Genomic DNA, 20,535 nt, shown 5'->3' with positions numbered 1-20,535 from the left:
CGTTGCTGGAGTCCACAATGGAGGATGTTACGTTTTGTTACGTTAACTCTATATTCTGCTTGAAAGCTTCACTTTATTTAGTTGACCAGCTACTGGAAAGCTTGCTTCTAAAACAACCAGGCCAATTTAACTGTTACATTTGTGTAAAATCACCATGCAACAACTGCTTTATGCAGCACAATGAGCTAGTAGCTAACAGCTAGCGGTCGTGTTATTGTTTATGGTCAGTAATGTTTGTGTCGCGTTTAAGATGATGTCACGGCAGTAGAGGGGGAGCAACTATGATGATCAGCCTATAATCCCACCCACGTTGAGGCGGCACTAAACTGCAGTGGAAAAGCAAGCTCAGAAAAGTAAAGCGAGCAGAGTCGAGTCGAACCGTAACGTGCAGTGGAAAAGTGCCATAAGCCACAGCTCAAACCATTTTTCTATATTTAAACAAACATCAATGCAAAGCCTGTCTCTGACCTAATCCAGTTGAGGCACTGTGCAGTTACATCACCTGGGGGCAGCAAAATGATGTGCTGATGCAGTGTCATTTTTATTACATTTGCCTGTTTGTTTCCTTTTTAGTTTTTTTTTTCCAGCCCAAACCTGTTGGTAGGGCAAGTGCAGCCCACTTGTTACAACTACAGGTCTGCAGCCAGGTCTGACACACATCAGATATTCGAGAGCTCTCTCTCTCTCTTTCTAAGAGACAGCAAAATGTATGCATTATCCCATGGGAGCAGTGAGAGAAAGGCAGGTGAGCAGAGCAGCATGGAAGTGCTCTGGTGCATCTGTACGTGAAGAGCTGTCACTACATTCTGTATACAGCACTCTCACACAGAGACATCCTCACGCATACAATCACACGCAGACAAACACATGCACCTGCATGAACGTGCATTCATTAATACGCATAAGAACACGTACAGCTCAACTAAAAATCCTTTAAAGATACATAAACATATGTACATACATAAACACTCCACTTACAACCAAAACACTTTGACGAAACCCTCCGCACACACACACACGCACACACGTGGTGCTGCCCAGCACATAACCCTCTACACAACAAATCAGGTTAGGGATGTGAAATATTTATACGGCGCACCTGCTGATGCCTCATATTTCATTTGCTTCTGTGGTGCGTGGGCTCTTCCCTCCTCTCTCTGGCAGAAACGCATGTCATGGGGACACTAGGAGAGGAGAAATTATCGCTAAGACAGAGAGTGTCACCCCCATGATATCTGAGCAACGCTACAGAGGACCTGCCTCATTATTTCCTCTTTAAAGTATTGAGTCAGAGAGAGAGAGAGAAAGAGAGAGAGAGAGATCTGCATCTCTCACTAAACTTGTGCGCATTATTACTATTGGCACATCTAGTCTTTTTATCTATAGTTTCTCTCTTTATTACTAGTGTAATTTGTATATATTAATGTATTCCTTTTTGTTTAAATTTGTTAATGCTACTTTCTTAGTTCACTCTGCACCGTTAAAATTTTTCATTTTATTTTGTTGTTTATTACTCATTGTTTACAATAGTTAAATGCTACTTTTAGTTTACTCTCCATTGTTACTATTTTTCATTTTTATAACTTTTTCCTATTATATTTTGCACTACATATATGTAATTTTATGTCTTACTGTTACTTGTTAACTATTCCTTACTGTTTACAATTTTTAATTGTTACTTAGTTTGCTCTCCATTGTTACTATATTTCATTTTATTTTACTTTATTTTGGTTTTATTTATTTTATTTTGCACTACAGATATTGTGTTTGTTAATATTAGTTGTTTATTATTGCATATTATTTACAATAGTTAATTGCTACTTTCTTAGTGTACTCTCCACTGTAACTATATATCATTTACTTCTGTTTTTACATAATTTTGCGCTATGGATATTTAATTTAATTTGTTTGTAACTGCACAGTTTCTCATTGTATGCAACTATGCAGCAAATGCTTTGGAACTAAAACATTACAGTTTTCTTCATGCCAAAAAAGCAAAAAAAAAAAAAAAAAAAAAAACAAACAAACAAACAAATGAGCGAGAAAAAGAGGACTGGGAGGAATAAGAATAAGGACACAAAAAATAAAAGGAGGTGTGAGGAGTGGGACAGTATAAAGAGCTGAGAGCTGAGCAGATGAGCTGCTTGCTTTAGGGTATGTTATGTTAATGAATCGGATATTTTTTATCTGCTTTGCACACAGAGCACAAAAGTACCTTTTAATAAAATAAGGGGATAAAAAACTCAGTCAACCACACCATAAAGAAAACCATCAAGGGGGCATGACATTGTGAAGATCAAACATTCTCCACTTTGGCTTCTAAGGCTTCTTTTTTTGTCCTATAAAAGCTGTCTGCATCTCCTGTTAGACCCACAGGGCTTCGTACCCACACACCTTCTACAAACCGAGAAAGGAGGATCATCGGCAGCATGGTCAAGCACCTCCGCTAATGATTGGTTGAGTGATGAGGCGCGCCATAAGTAAAGTAAACAGAGAACTTGGTTCCAGCACACAAAGACAGATGTTTTCTCTAATGCTGTCAGATAAACCCTTAACCCCACGAAAAACAACATCATTACTGCCATTCTGCACACTGGATCTCAGAGCCCTTGGCCCTGACATGCTTTTAGCCTCCGATAGGTTGGTATGCAAATGGCTGGTTCTCACACGCACACACAAACACGCACACTTTTTAAAGAAACTCAATCCAGTCACATACATCCATATGCAGCCACAACCCCAGAAAAAGATCATTCACAAATAGAAAGACAAACTCTAAGTGAGGTGAACTGAATTTTTGGCCGGGCTGAAGTATGTGGACAGTATTCCAGAAGCTGACCATGTTGAGAGCATATCAGAACATTGGAGCATCCTTTGCAAAAGGCAAGCTATATATGACACATGGCGGTAGGTTCATTCTGTTGCAGATTTAGTCTCACATTCAGACATCTTGCTGAAATAATGAGGTCTAAGTTTATTCATTAAGCCATCTGATTTCAAGGCCGAATCACAATGAAAATAAATGACTGTCTTTATCTACATTTAGTTCATTCAGCATGTCAGTCAAGTCACTCTGATCACAGAAATCTACTTATCTTTCTATTCACAGTTGCTTCTCTGTTCTGTAAACCCATTTTTGTCCCTTTCTCATCTCTTTTACAACATCTTTCACAAATTTCGGCAATCCTTTTTGCTGTTATCTCCCTCAAGTATCATTTTTAAATTTAAAAAATATACTCCTTTCCCCCCATTTCACATTCTACATTATCAAATCTGTGCAAGCAATTTTTTTCACCTATAATACCGAGAGTGATGGCGGATTTTCGTTATTCTCTAACAAAGCTTCAGATACCTGAGTGAAGATGAAATGCACTTTTTTTTGGCAATTAAAAAAAAGTCAGGACATCGATTTGCATCCATGCAAAGTGCTAGTTCACGCAAAAATTACGATTCTGCCACCATTTATGGTACCATGTTGTTCCAAATACGTATGACTTACTTTCCCCATTAAACACAAAATGTAACTAGTGTCACAAAGTGTTAGCCTCAGTCACCATTCCAATTCATTGTATGGAAAAAAGATGCAATGAAAGTGAATGGTGTTCTGCTTAGCATCACCTTTTGTCTTCCATAGAAGAAAGCCATACTGGTTTAAAAACAACAAGAGGGGGAATAATTACAGAACTTTCACTTTTATGTAAACTATGGCTTTAATGCCTGTTTTACTCCTCAGAAAATGCGTTTCTCTTTCTGACAGGAAGAGAGTGACCGAATCTTCGTGATAGAGGGGATGAAGCGGCTAGCCAACACGTCAAACATCTCCAATCTGAAGGCATCTTCACCTCACCCATACAATCTCAAGAGAGGTTCCTTGAGGTTTCTTGATTTGAGGTGCAAAGTTGCCTTGTGTGCTCCATTACCACACGAAAGTCTACGAGACAAGAGGCCAAAACTGCTCTGTGGGTAGTGCTTTCCGAGGACAACATGAGGAGAGGCTGTGTGATATAAAAGCAAGTTTGGATGCTTTCTATAACAAAACAAATCAACACTGAACTTTGCTTTTAAAGCCCTGCTAAATAATTTCACCTCATTAGCGTGAAAGTGAATTTGAAGACATTTGTTGTCAAGCACCAGAGGCAGAGAGATCATGTTGGTAAGTGAATGAGAAAAACATGCAAATTGGATTTGAAAAGGCACAAGCAGAGGAGTATGTGCTCGAAGAAGAGGAGGAAATTATGGTAAGATACTTGCCTGGGCATTTGCACTTCAATTAAACCAAATAATATTTGCAGGAAAATGTATGTGTGTGCAACCTTGAGGAAAGAAGGTGAGCACCGAAGAGTCAGCCCTCGCTGTACTACTGTGATCCGAAAAAAAAAAATTTTATTAAGTAGTGTCCAATTTTCACATCAACATCTGCCCACATTTCTCCATTCCCAGGTAGGCAAAGCCTGGGCAGTAGCTTTGTTCCAAAACCCAGAAAGCAGCCTACCTAGACAGTATTTTGAAGCATTATAGGTGCACTTCTGACATGAGGACTGTTCCAAAAGCTAGCCAGCAACTTCATGCTGTCTTCTAAGATACCAATGTTTGGCCAAATTTTAAGCCATTTATGCAATTCTAGAATGTACTGCGAGAAATGTCGACTATGTGCTTACATTTCATCCAACATTGACAATTATCGATGAAAATAGTTTATAGTTTAGAATAATAAAATGTAATCAGAATTTCATGCTGTTAGCTTAGCAACATGCTAACATCGAACTACTGAAACCAATTCTGTATTGACGTCAATTATGTACTGAAATCAATATTTGTGTGTGCTCTGTATTTTATGCTTGTTAGATTATCAAGTTGTTAGCTTAGCAACATGCTAATATCAAAGTATTAAAATCAACTGTGTGGTAACAGAGACTATTTAGCGGAGAGGGTCACTTCTATTTCTATATACAATATGGAAAAATTGAGGTAATATGAGGTAAAGAAGCACAATTTATGATTCCAATATTATCAAATTTTATTGCCGATTTGAAATATGTTCTTTGATCACAATCTTGACCAGCTGTTTTTGAGATTTCGGTGTCCCACCATTCAAGTAGATAGGAGGTGCACTGGCATGACTGGAAATAGCCTCCCGAGAGTGTTCCAAAGATGGCCAATAGTGGAATGACTTGCTTGAAAGACTTTGGTGGTAATCAATATTTGTGTGTGCTATGAATTTTATGCTTATTAGAGCATCACATTGTTAGCTTAGCAACATGCTAACATCAAACTATTGAAATCAATTCTGTATTGAAATCACTATTTGTTTGTGCCATGAATTTTATGCTTATTAGAGCATCACATTGTTAGCTTAGCAACAATGCAAGAAATATGTTCACAATATTTTATAAAAAAATATTGTGATATCCAATTACATAGTCAATCCCTCTGCAGAGTGTTTATGTAATGTTTTGCTTTATTTATTTTGCTTTAGAAATTAAATTCATTGATTGAAACATGAAAAACTTAATGCAGAGAGATTTCTCATTTCAAACTGCACTTCAAACGAAACGAAAAATAAAATAAGAAAGTGGTCAAAATTTTTAACCACCTCTCATTTGCCGTCACGCAAGTATCCGTCTACAACAACAGGTGGACAATTATACAAATTAAGATCTAAAGAAAATTATAAATGTAAACATAATAAAAATGATCACTGAAATATAAATACATTTTAGGTTCAAGGTGTTTTTGTATTATTTTATGATTTGTGAACCTGCAGAGTTGGGATCACAATGCAGGTTGAGCTCAAACTGTTCCATGGAAATAAATAAATACATTGTCCTATCGCCCAGCCCTACTTAGCAACATGCTAAAATAAAACTAAATCAAGTGTGCTTCATTAGGCTACTAAGCCATAGATCATGTTTAATAATTGAGTCTCTTGTAGTTTGAAAATGGCTACTAAAAGGGCAATAAATACAATCTGAATTATTTAAAGGACATAATCTCTTCTACCCAAAGTAACGTTAAAGAGATAGTTCATTATTAACTCACCCTCATGCTGTGCCAAAAAGGAGATGTCTTAGTCACCATTCACTTTCACTGCATCTTTTGTCCATATAATGAAATTGATGGATGACTCTCATTCTGTCTTAATTCTCCTTTTGTGTTCCACAAAAGAAAAAGAAAAAAAGAAAGATACTCGGGTTTGAAATAACATGGGGGTGAGTAAATGATAACCAAATTTTTATTTTGGGGTAAACTATTCCTTAAAGGCAGTTGTGAGAACCTGGAATCTAAGTCAGAGCCTGATTTGAATTGAATTCGTAACGACCTACGTATTTGTAACCTTCCTTATTGCACTGCAACACTGCTGTGCAAGGGCAAAGGATGTTTATTTTATTGTTTCATAAATAATAAAAATTATTTCTGGGACAACATGGAGGACCTTGCCGATGAGGTCTCTGTGTGTAATTAGCTCAGTCTGACTACACGGCACCTTCATATTTCATAACCACATATACTCTCACACATATTAAATAACACGATGGTGAGTGAAGTAGGGCTACACCGTGTCTTAGTAAACATGGAGGGCTCAGAGGCTCTACAAGAGTGTTAGTGTGGGGTGACTTTGATGGAATCCAAATGTGTTGACAAACTTCTAGAAGAGTCAGTCTGTCTCCAGGATGACTGTGATGGGAACCAGTGTCAAACAGACAGCTGATAAAAATCCCTAAGTACTGTCTGCTTTTGCAGCCTGTACGACTTCACTTGAACCCAACACATTTTTTCAACCCTGCAATTTGCTATCCTGACAAGAGCAATCATATCAAGCTTTTGTTTTTCCACCATTGCTCAAAACCTTCTCCAAGTTTCGGTCATCATTATTTCCCATTTTCTTTGACCTATATTTTTGGGACTTATTTGCTGTACAAGTTTGCCAAGATGAGTGTAATCATTGTAGTCCAGCCTTTTGTCTTTATTACCGCAGATCAAGAGTTTCGTCTGATGCCCCTTTTCCACCTACCGTAAGCCAGTGCTGGTTTCTGAAAATGATTTTACTTACAATTATCACATGTGTGAATGCTTGTAATGTCATAAAGGTGAATAATTAAATTATTTGGGATAAAATGTGTGAATTTGTTATACATTTTAATATCTTTAGACCGCTTTAAAGGGATCTTTATTTACTCACCCTCATGTTTTTTCGAGGTAAAATGAGTAAAAATGATGACCGAATTTTAATTTCTTTAACAGCAGCTTATGATAGCAAAATAAGCTGAATAAATTACTAAGAATGTTAGTTAATGTTCTCAAAATTCATAAGTCTCGTAAACAAAGACGATGATGATGTGAGGTGATGCAGCAGCATGTTTATTTGTGGGTAGGATATGTAGTTACAGTATGTCAGTGCGTGACTCTCTAGTCAGTAGAAACGTGGACTGGATCTATGAGAGATTCACAGATTCATACAAGAAAGCTGTGATGCCAGTCACATGCACTCTCATTTGAGGATTTATTTAGTAGATCATGCTGTAGGCTGGAGTAGCTAGAGGTTTCCTGGGACATGTTGTAGGTAAAGTGATGCTCAGGTGTGACCTGCAGGTGTGCACAGCATGGATCTAAAGAGCACCATTCCAGTTCCTAAAAACGTACATAAAATAATTTGCCCACCTGCTGTTGCTTCCTGTGAAATATCCAACAGAGTGGACAGTGATAGAAACTGAGGAAAGTTTACAGAGTGAATCTCTCAGCTGAAAATGGCTTGATCAGCAGATGCTGTTGCGGCCATTTAAAAAGCTATTGTGACTGCAGTAGGTTCCAGGCAAAAGGTATTTGATAAACCACAATTCCAGGGTCCAAAATTTGTGAAACCTGGCATTGGCAAGTAAATAAAACTAAAAATAAAAGTAACTGAGTTACTCAACAGTTGGCTGGTAACTTTATTAAGAACTGCAACATTACATGGTTTAAGCAGAATTGTAAGAATTATAGTCTGCCCCTTGTGGATGTAAGTGACATGAGCGATGCAAACTGAGGCTACCTTTAGCATAACATACTACCATACTACTCTTACTAGGTAATAGTAGTACAGCATAATTTAAGAAAAAGGACAGATAATAAGACACAAATTTAACAGGTCTCGGATCAACCACCTCCCCTCGTGTCAGCACCACTACTGTGGACAGAAATGAAGAGCACAGGCTGCTGGCTGAAGATGGCATAAGAGAGCAGTGGAGCAATAACGATCACCGGTCACTTAAAAACACTTTTGTTAAATTCCGAATTAACGCTCTCCTTGAGAGATCAGTTTCTGTCCCATGTCCCCGTATGTGCGGAAAAGCCGGTAATCGCGCAGCCATTGAGACAAGCCATTGCACCCCAGATTTGAAAGCACACATCGAGGCAAACAGGCCAAGAATTTCAGGCCACAATAAACATAAATACTATGATAAAGGTCTCTCAGGGGGCTGTTTTTTATTTAAACTACCCCAGATGCAAGTTTAAAGTTAATCCATAACTGAGATTTAAATCTGAATTTAAATAGAGCAACAGGATTAAAGTTAATTTTTACTGTAAAATATAAATCAGGATCAAAATTATTGTTCTAATGTAACCCTGATTATTTTTAAAGTCAGTTTAAATTAGTTTAAAGATTGGTGCAACAGAATGATCAGATAAACCTTGATTTAACCTATTAATTAATCCTTGTTGGTGCAACCTACCCTTAAAGTTTTTTTTTTCTCTAAAACTCCATGTTGAGTCACATGGAATATTCCTATATTCCTATTAAGTAACACACACACACACACACATGAGACAAAATCCTGATGGGTCTTCACCTTTTTGTGACAGGATCAGAGATGGAGACTGGCTCATCAAGAGTGACTATATCTAAGAGTACATAGTTTTTTTGTTGTTTTTTTTTTTACATTCTTATATTGTTAAGGGACCAAAAAAAATATATATATATCGTTTTAAAATAATGCAAAACACAATTTCTTAGCTGACTGGAAACATTTAGACTGGCGAATGTTTAATTCAGCTACCATTGGCAGTTGTGGCAAAAATGTCATTTTGGACCTTACACACATCCCTCAAATCAAGAGTGAAAGACAATGACTGCTGGCCATCTAGTTTTAAATTCTCTCTAACTTGTGTGAAAGAAATTTCACCTGTGATTTCAACAGTATTAGAGACAACAAGCAGCGCTGGCTGACTCAAGTCTTAGCATCTCTCTCATTCTCCCTCTTCATTCCTGTCACCCTCTTTCTCTCACAGTAGTCCGTGTCAGCAAGATGAGGAAACACACTGGGCATGTAGGCAAGTAACTCATTACACAGAATGGCACAGTAGCTCATTAGTCATCGACACAGACAGGGCACACAAAACATAGCGAGAGAAAGCGAAAATAAGTGTAAGAAAGGGAAAGAGTGAACTGACTTGTTCTCCCAGTGGCTGTGAGCATGGTGATCTCTTCTCCCATACAAGCTCTTTATGTAAGGGCTGAGGAAGACAGACACCATGCTCAGCTGTGCAGAGTGAATGGAAAATGGGGATTGTCTGCCCCTACCAGGATCTTTCCTGCACACTATTTCTGACATTTCCCCTGCAGGAGCCGTGGGCCGCAGCATGGAGACATGAATCAAAACAAACAAAAATGAGGCCAGGCTTCAGACAGGAGCTCACATAGTGGGACGAAACTCACAGCAATGTCGGAGAAAGAGTGTGAGGTGGCATCTGCCCCTATCCACATTGACTGACCAAGGGAGCATACTGCGTTGATGGGAGAGATTCAATGAAAGAGAAGGTAAGTTCACCTAAAAATGAAAATTCTGTTATAATCTCCTCACCTTTTATGCCAAACTGGTTTGATTTTGTTTTTCCTCCATGGAACTCAAAAACAGAAAAGTATTTGGACACATAAGTCACACATTAATGTGTATGAATGCATATGCATTATATAACAAATATCAAACCAAGTGGCATTTATTAGAATTTTGAGAAACATAATTTAATGTGAAACATTTCACAAAAATAAATTTGTTCGATTTTAAATGGGTCAAGACATACTCTTTTTTTAAATAATTTTGTTATCTTACCTGGGGTCCACTGTTATTAAAGTTTTTTTTTTTTTTTTTTTTTTTTTGCACCAGTACAGTCATAATTTAGTAACATATAATAATTTTCCACCCTGTCTCTGGCCCCCTGCCTGAAACACTCAGTTTTAAGATCTCTGGCCCTTTAAGACTTGTATGTAAACAACCACTGTTATGGTTGGCTAACAATGTGCAGCCCTTCAAATATAGCCATATTTGAAACTCAATCGGAAGAAAATGAACAACAAGTTCCACAACATTGTAAAACACAATTTCAGGGTTAACACATAACGTACACGCAATACATTGCATCCGATTACATTAAGCACAGTGGCACCTTGATTATAAAACAGTCATGACATTTGAAAAGTTCGTGAATGTTTACTTACAGTTCTGAGTCTGGTCCTGGTTAACTGCCCCATTTTTAATAATGCTCATTCAATTACAGTTCCTTTGCAAAGCTTGAATATTGTGACTGGCTCACAAGCAATCCACACTGATATCAGCCGATAACACATACAACCCACACTGAAATGTTCTGAACACGCAAACGTAATACAATCCATGGTGATGTTGGGTGCTTCAACAGGCCAAAGCAGAGGCACTGGTCTTCACATCACACATCTTCCGTGTTTGTTCACACAGAACGGCATGTGATTCTCCCAGTCAGTGGCAGCTGCAGAATGAGACGCACTTTTAAAAGTTGCACTTGTACCGTTTGTAAAACGTGGCACACATCGCTGGAAATGCATCAAAACCATCCATCTAGTGCATGTTTACAAAAGACTAACAATTAAAATGTCACAGATGGGTGCAAAAACGGTCCAGAACGACTTCAAAACAGCAAGAAACAGTGCAGCCGCTCTAACATGATATTGCGTCTTTTAAAAGTGCCGCAAGATGTATGATTATGGTCAAAACCGTTCGTCTAGAGCATGTTTATGTAGAAAAAAAAATAAATCCAGACAGGCACATGAAGGTGTCCTGTGTAAGTCCCCTTTGATGTAGATGAATCTCCCATGACAGGCCCTCTCTCCTCTTCACCTGTGACTGACTGAGCACCAGTGGGTGGGTGGGGCCCAAGGGTGCAATGATGAAAAATAGGCATTGATGTCTTGCTGAAGAGGCAGTCATATGCAGATGTATTTTTGGGTGAACTATTCATTTAATGATCCATTATGCTGATGCACTCCAGTGAACAGAATTCTTAGGACGATTAACTTAAGAAAATACATTCTCTTAAGCTTGAAGTCATACAATGCTCTGTATGCAAAAGCACCAGGCATATTACCTTAATACTGAAATAGCATACACTCATTTCATATATGCTAGATTGATAGATTGATGAAAAACATCCCCTCCAATATGAACGAGAACTGAAAAGCAACAGTTGCAACTATATGCCAACATTTTTATGAAACATTATGAACAGTGATCAATAAAATAAAAAGCCTAGACCTTTAAGCAGGAAACTCGATAAAAAGCCTGTGTTGCTATTCTGAGCTGTCTTTGCTGTGAAGGCGGCATTACCAAGAACATAACACTTAGTGACAGACAGCACAGGAGGAGTTTTCTCTGCACTCCTTATGGGTCTCGAACATGACGAAAACTGCAGGAGTCTCGGCCCAGTGCCGTGTACATGTTCAATGGGGTTCACATAAAATTCTTTCACACTCTTGGAATCTGCTGTCGGTGTATCAAAGTCAGACTGACGTATGCTGGGCTCTCGTGGTTTGCTGCAGTGTCTCTTAACAAGCCAAAACTCAAAGCTGAACAGCAGATATAGATGTTCTTTTAAATGAGTTAAACAGCAACATGGCAGAAGACAAACTCAGTACTACAGAGTTCTGTAATATATATTTAACACCGTATCCTGTTAACATGAGAATCTTTGGCTCTGTGTATCTGAAGTTTTCTCAGTGGGGGTGGGGCGTGTTTGTCCCATTTAGTGTATACCTAGCACTTACCTGGGGAACAACCTTCAGTTCTCTGAGAACTGCACACCAGTTTATACAATTAAAGGAATAAGTTATCAAAAATAAAAAATAAATCCTTTCCATTTTTTTTTTTTTCATTTTTGATCTTGCAAGAACTCGCATTGTTTTTAGCACTAAACACCACTATTTCTCATATGAACACACAAGCTGCTGTGAATGAGCTTCTCTCCTAACTCTCTAATGTGCAAAGGACATCAAGATTTGAAGACTGAAAATGATTTGCATTTTAGGTTATTTCTCCCCAGAACATAATAGTTTTCCACTGCCATTATATTGAGATGGACCACAACATTTATTAAACCAAGTAGGACTGAGGTGGGACAGGGAGTAATGCTGATTTGTGACTGTGTATGTATATCAACTAAAGATCTGCTATAATATGTAGCAGCTTGCTCTCATTAGAGCTTAAAACCTCATCTTGTTTAATCAGCTTAAACTCTGCCTACATTTACACAACCTCTTTTCCACACACTGACACAAAGCTCTGAGTTCATCATGGATCACATGATAAAGTCACCACATCCTGTGTGGACTCCAATCTTTCATGTTCATCTCCTTCTACAGATCACAAGGCAGTTGTAAACATTTTTTTCAAAAATAATGCCATGAATACTTTTTATTTATCAATTTACTTCATACAAAGAGCATTAAACAAACAAACAAAAAAATTCTCCTAGGTACATTTGCGCACAGTTTTTTTAAGATTGTTGACAGATCATTTGTTAAAAGCTTGGAGAAAATAACCATCTTAAGACAAATGTTTTTGTGAACCATCTAATGTACCTAAGACTTTTGCACAGTACTGTACATACCGTGCATTCTTGCGTTACTGTGGCAGTAACAAAACTCAAGAGGGCGATAGAGTTAAAAAGCCTGTGCCATTTAACTAGGTGTTATTATTTAGGTAAGTTGCTGTAAATATATTGACTTTACCTTACTATCTCAGCAATATTTTCTTCAAACTGTTGCTCCGACAGTAGTTGACTTGAAAGAGAAAACTCACTGTTAAAGCGGACATTTCCCAATAATGTCCACTACCGTGCCCCTTGTGGTAACATTGAGAATGCAACGCATACTTGCGTTGTGTTATGAACTGCAGTCTAAATGCACAGTAACACATCCCTTCTCACTGCAAAATTCCATGGGCGAAGACATTGAGCGCGTGTGAAACCAGCAAAAATATCATCATCAAGCAGCATTTTGTTATTCTGCACTTTATAATTAGTGAGACTTAAATTAAAAATCTCACACTAATAAAGACACTGACTACCACACCTGGAGTCGCAAGTTCGAATCCAGGGCGTGCTGAGTGACTCCAGTCAGGCTTCCTAAGCAACCAATTGGCCCGGTTGCTAGGGTGGGTAGAGTCACATTGGGTTAACCTCCTTGTGGTCGCTATAATGTGTTTCTCGCTCTCGGTGGGGCGCGTGGTGAGTTGTGCATGGATGCCGCGGAGAAGCGAGTCACTAAGCCACCACGAGGACCTAGAGCGCATTGGGAAATCGCAACATTTCCGGATGAAAATTACATGAAATAGCAAAATGGTTCCTCTGATCGAAACAAATAATTTATATATATATATATATATATATATATATATATATATATATATATAGTAAATACATATGAGATTATGTATTGTGTATAAACTGAATTTCATCAAAAGGCTGAAAACCTTTTTAGCTATAGTGCCCAGCATTGCGTTTGGCCTCTTGTCTTTAATATCTGCCCAGGTTTGGGGATTTTCCAGAAAAACACCTTTATTTCACCAGCATGCTGAACAGAGCCAAAGGCTAATAATGAGGAAAGACAGCATTTCTTCCAACAAGTGCTCTGCACCTGAACAACTGGAGCCCTGAATACCACTGAGGAATAAATGTCCTATACAAGCCATATTAAAGCCCCTCAAAGAAACAGCAGATCGAAGATAACCTGCTGGCTGAGATCTAGAGATCTCGCTGCATGAACGAGGGGAAGAAGATTCACAAGACAGAGAGAGTAAGAGATGGAGAGCTGCGGCAAATGGGGGGGGGTTCGGAAAGTTAATTAACAGACATTAATTTCCCTCAATAAACACTGACTGGTTTAAACAGTTTTAAGAGTGTCTGTACATTCGGTGATGTTAAGCCCTGTTACAATGAGAAAGAGGCAACTCTTTAGCTGAGAGCACTATAACTGTCTGATAAGGAGAAGGAAGAGTACACTACACACACTCAAAACAATACACACACTTATGTAGACAGACAGAGAGAGACAAAGACAGAATAGATTAAATGCTTACAAAAAAGAACCATGGTTTTACCAAAGGGGTCTAAAAAACCTGGAGAAAGCTATTCGTTAGAATTTCCATTTTTCTCAAGGGTGGTTGCTTGGCTGACACAAACTGCTCATGGGCTCATAGTTCTGGTTATGCATTTTATTTATAACCAACCACCTTAGCCATACTTCATTTGACTAATCACTCCGGAGCCACAGTAAAAGTATGTCCTGGCAATGCTGACTGGCTGAAGGCACCACAAGATTACGCACAGTCCCAAGCCCTTCACTAGTGACTTTCCTGAGCTGTGAAGTCAAAGGTGACAGACAGGAAAAATATCTATAAAAAAAAAAAAAAAAAAAGCAATTTCAAGCTTTTAAGAGCCTTACAAAAAAAAATAAAGAAAAAAAAAACAGCAAAATGAAAATAAAATCTACTGTAATATAATAAAATGTGTCATTTATATGTTTCTTTAAATACAATTATTTCATCAGAATACATAGCTACTTCTGAATAGCTATTAAAAGAAAAATACTTTTTTCCCACATAATGGTTATGGCATTACCAACAGAGCTAACGGACAACACTAGCAAACCAAACCTTGACCTCTTGGGTATTATCATGGTATTTTGATATGGTACCATGGTTTTTGGCCACAACCATGGAATATCATACATATACCATGACAATGAATATGTAATCATACACTATACGTGTATAAATCAAAGTACCATGGTATTACCATTTGATACAATAACTGTACCATAGTGCTTTAAGGGCCAGGAAGGAGACAACCAAGTCATAGAAAGATAGAAAAATGAACAGGAACTAAATCGGTACGGAATGGCAATAGAGGAATGAGAGAGCGTGAAGTTGAACACAGGATTTAATTGCAGAAGAGCTGACAGCAAAACTGGATCAAACAGAGGGATTTGTGTTTAACCAGAGGAGAGTAATCAGATATCTAGACATTCAAAATACCCCAAAACTGTTTGCTTCACCTCACTGACTCTACACTCACATCCAAATCGAATTGGCGGCACCTACTGAGATGGAAACATAGTCCCATAATGTGTTCGTAAAACAGATGAATCCTCTGGGAATGTGACAGTTTGAGTGTGGGCCCGCGGCTAAACACATCCCTCAATGGAAGCGCTCACCCATCTTTCCACCTCTGAGTGTTTCTCATTAGTACTGAGCAGACATCTAGAACAGGACTCTGCTTATACTAAGGAATGTGGAAATATGTTTTAAGCAAACATAGGGAACATTCATCCCAGGAGAGTGTAAGAGAAATGGAATGTTTAATAAAAAAGGAGCTAAGGCTCTTAATGCCGGGCATGGGCTCTGTGCTCTGCATGCCCTGAGACTATACTGTGACTATACTTTTCACGGCGCACCATTTGTCATCAAGTGCTGTGTTGATAGCCCTCATTTGCATTAACATTAAACCTGATGGAAGTGGGAGGAGTGGCCAGACTCTTTCCTTCTCTGCACTGGACCATGATTTGTGTTTGTATATAAGTGTGTGTGCAGAATATTTTTATGCAGTACATTCTGTTCCGAATATAAAAAGATGTAATTGAGAAGAATAATGGTTTTGCCCACTTCATGCTGTTAACTAGCGGGAGCATTACAGCTAGCTTGTGTATGCACTTGTGTCTAATTTTCTACTGAGCCCCAGATATAGGCTGTGGCAGAATGATGATAAGCACAGAGTTTTTTCAATGAGTGTAAAGGCCTTTTGCAGGCTCTGTCCTGTCTCCATTTAACCAAGAATGTCTGCTCAGGTTCAGTCCACTGTACTCATCAGCCTGACATGAACCATAAGAAGAGGCACCACCTCACGAGCAGTGACATTACAGATAAGCGTTTGTATTGAGGGTTAAACAGTATCCCTGATGGGGACAGATACTGAGTGCTTTTATATGTACAACAAAACTCTGATAACTGAAAAATCAGCTTGATTTAGGCTAAATGCCAGACGACGCAAGAAAACCATTAGATTTGATGATTACGTTTTTTTCTCTGGTTTTGATGTCAAACAGGATCATAGATGCATACAACACATACGCACATTGAAAAAGCTGCCATAATGTCAATAAAGGCGTTTACATTCATAAGTAGCCAAATCTGATTTTTTGCTCAAATCTGAATTTTTTGTAAGGTTGTTCACATTACATTTTAAGGTGATTTCATACTGGGCACGTTTGTTGTGGTCCGAATCTGATTATTGTTGGAGCCCCCCGCAGCCTTGGTCTGGTTTCAGACACTTTCATATTCTGTCGAAACCCCATTGCTTTTCCGTCATCAACTTGCATCCTCACAAACATGCACAAGGAGAACACAACGTAGGTCGCTATATCTGTATGTTTTTTATTAATATGATGTTATTATGCACACAAGAGTGAACGACACTTGCACCTCTGTGCGTTGCATGCCATAATTAAGCAGATATGCATGTCCAGGAAAAGGTGACTATGTCGCTCTTTTTGAGGAGACAGCTCATTGCGAGCAAGGTACACTATGTTGCCAAAAGTATTCGCTCAGCTGCCTTTAGACGCATATGAACTTAAGTGACATCCCATTCTTAATCCATAGGGTTTAATATGACGTCGGCCCACCCTTTGCTGCTATAACAGCTTCAACTCTTCTGGGAAGGCTTTCCACAAGGTTTAGGAGTGTGTTTATGGGCATTTTTGACCATTCTTCCAGAAGTGCATTTGTGAGGTCAGACACTGATGTTGGACGAGAAGGCCTGGCTCGCAGTCTTCGCTCTAATTCATCCCAAAGGTGCTCTATCGGGTTGAGGTCAGGACTCTGTGCAGGCCAGTCAAGTTCTTCCACACCAAACTTGCTCATCCATGTCTTTATGGACCTTGCTTTGTGCACTGGTGCACAGTCATGTTGGAACAGGAAGGGGCCATCCCCAAACTGTTCCCACAATGTTGAGAGCATGGAATTGTCCAAAATCTCTTGGTATGCTGAAACATTCAGAGTTCCTTTCACTGGAACTAAGGGGCCAAGCCCAGCTCCTGAAAAACAACCCCACACCATAATCCCCCCTCCACCAAACTTCACAGTTGGCACAATGCAGTCAGACAAGTACCGTTCTCCTGGCAACCGCCAAACCCAGACTCATCCATCAGATTGCCAGATGGAGAAGCGTGATTCGTCACTCCAGAGAATGCGTCTCCACTGCTCTAGAGTCCAGTGGCGGCGTGCTTTACACCACTGCATCCGACGGTTTGCATTGCACTTGGTGATGTATGGCTTGGATGCAGCTGCTCGGCCATGGAAACCCATTCCATGAAGCTCTCTACACACTGTTCTTGAGCTAATCTGAAGGCCACATGAACTTTGGAGGTCTGTAGCGATTGACTCTGCAGAAAGTTGGCGACCTCTGCGCACTATGCGCCTCAGCATCCGCTGACACCGCTCTGTCATTTTACGTGGCCTACCACTTCGTTGCTGAGTTGCTGTCATTCCCAATCGCTTCCACTTTGTTATAATCCACTGACAGCTGACTGTGGAATATTTAGTAGCGAGGAAATTTCACAACTGGACTTGTTGCACAGGTGGCATCCTATCACAGTACCACGCTGGAATTCACTAAGCTCCTGAGAGCGGCCCATTCTTTCACAAATGTTTGTAGAAGTGGTCTGCATGCCTAGGTGCTTCATTTTATACACCTGTGGCCATGGAAGTGATTGGAACACCTGAATTCAATTATTTGGATGGGTGAGCGAATACTTTTGGCAATATAGTGTATATGCAGCGCTGCTTATTTTCCCGTCACTCATGGTGCACAAGTGTGTGTTTGTGCAAATGATAATGTTGTGATGCTTTAGTCGTGAAAAACGCATTTCCTAGTTATTTTACTAACTGAACAATGTGGACCAGTGTACAGGTTGCTTTCTCACTCATACAAACCATTGCAACTGAACTCAGAACATCTCCTAAAGGCAGTCCCAAATTCGGAACCACGGTCCTCTCCCCCGGTCCGCAAAACAGCTTTCATATTACCAATTTTCATGGCAACCGTGCTCTGTTTTCGACTAAACTGCCAATGTGAAAGCACCCTAAATGTAGCCCATATACTGGTCTGAACAGCCAATGCTCCTAAACTGCATGCGTTTAACACTCCCATGCGTATAACAAACCCTGGCAAGTTCATTGTTATAATATGTACAGTACAGTTAAAGCATTTAAATAATTATTAAAATTAGAATTGGTAGTTATTTTTGTTTTTAATGTTTTTTGTAAAATATATCAGCGATTTATGGAGAAATACTTCTTTATGGCTAATGTTGTATTTATAAGGTATTAGCAGTCATATGGTGGAATTTAATTACAATCGAATGTAATATTACTTGCATAAAATCGGAGGCCAGCAGGAAAACACAACATATATACTGTGTAAGGTTTGTTAAGAAGACTTGTTATTTATAATTATTTTACATTTGCACAGAGTTGCTTGCATTCACGGTTTAATACAGTTTGTGAAATATATAAACTGTGTTTTCTGTGCTAATGACATTCAAGTAAAGAGCACTGTTACATAAATCTGCCTCTGTCTGGTATCTTTTTGTGCACATATTTTACTTTTTACGTGTAATCAAAACAAATCACTGAACCAAACTCTTGAAGCCTATAATTTTTTCATTCCTTGAAAAGAAACTGAAATCGTTAACACTTGCAATTAAATGTTTTAAACCATAACAGGCCTATATATGGGGTAAACCACATGTGCAAAAGACAAACTGAGTAAGATGTAAAAAAACAAAAACACATTAAATTCAACCTGTCTGTTCACACTGAAGGCACAGTAAAAAAAATATTCGATCACATTTGAAAATGTCATATTTAACATGCTTGTGGCTGTTCAAACCATCATCCAATGAAAAGATCTGTGTCACAAAAAATGTGTCAGAAAACCATTTTAAGGTGTTTACATGACATTATAGGTTGCCTAGTTATTACGCATAATCGGTGTAAAATTGTGCATGCAAACACACTCAATGACGTCATTCTGGGCAATTATGCCCGATCAAATACTTTTTAATATTTTCTGTGCTGAAATATTGTCTATTCATCTTTCTAGATTTCTGTCATTTAGACGTTTAGTTAATGGATTATAGCAAGTCTACAGTGTGGGTTAGTGCAGGAGATTTACATTTTAATCAGTGAACATTTGACTATGATGTATATGAGAGGAAAGTGATTCCATAGAAAAGATTCTAGAATGGAGCTCCATTATAAAATGTTTCCTTTGCATCACAGAAATGCAGTTGATCCGGCAAAGACTGAAAACATGTCTTTACACTGCCACTCCGTCATGACAATCAGCATGTGTCTTATTTTCTGTCTGCATTCGAATCAATAATCAACATTCAAGCATGTGATACATTAATGCAATTGGGATTTTGTGTAAATACCTTTAGGTTGCCTTATAAAGCAACCCTATCGCACCTACAATCAAACCAGTGTGATTACACTAGATTGGGCTTTGATGAATACGATCAAACTGTTGTGATCTGCATTCAAGCTTACCAGCAAAACAAGGACTGAAGCGGTTGTCATAATGAACCAGCTGCTCAAATAGTCTTTTCAACATCACAATATCTTTATTTTTTTACAGGAAAAACTCACGTGGGAAAAGGTTTTAAAAAGTCTACATAAATATACAGTACATTTTTCACTTTGATCTGCTCCGCTTCTATGCAAAGTAAAAAAATGCACTAGATAGGGCAAATTTAACCATAATAATGTGTATTAGGATCATAACCCCATGAGGGGATGCCTAGATAAGGTCAGGCACGCTGATGCTGTGGGGCAGTCCCGTACGGCAGTGCCTGAGGCATGCTTTTGTGAGAGAGACTGGTGCTACATCCGAATATCCATACTTCTCTAATATACAGTGTGCCAAAAACAGTATGCCAATGGAGTAGTATGTCTGAATCCACAATATTCATGAAGCAGTAAGCAAGAAATTTCCGGATGGCCTACTATTTCCGGTGAGACTGTTCTTACGCCATATCTGCGGGTCACGGGTCAATACCCATTTCCCCGGATGAAGTATGTCCGAAATCTATTCATACTACTCACATGCATACCTAAAAGAACGTACTGTTTTGGCGGTAGATAAGTGCGTTCCCCATCAAATACAGTACATATTCAGACAGTACATGGTTTC

At 38.7% G+C, this 20,535-nt stretch overlaps 1 protein-coding gene across 2 annotated transcripts in view; it reads right to left on the bottom strand.

Annotated features, from left to right (window-relative positions):
• The window catches only part of LOC127430280 (2-(3-amino-3-carboxypropyl)histidine synthase subunit 1-like), a 106,307-nt gene that overhangs the window by 63,134 nt on the left and 22,638 nt on the right, over window positions 1-20,535 (bottom strand). The gene's annotated exons all lie outside the window — the stretch shown is intronic.

This window comes from Myxocyprinus asiaticus, chromosome 39 (genome assembly GCF_019703515.2).
Source record: "Myxocyprinus asiaticus isolate MX2 ecotype Aquarium Trade chromosome 39, UBuf_Myxa_2, whole genome shotgun sequence".
NCBI lineage: Eukaryota > Metazoa > Chordata > Actinopteri > Cypriniformes > Catostomidae > Myxocyprinus > Myxocyprinus asiaticus.
This window is presented reverse-complemented; position numbering and strand designations above follow the sequence as displayed.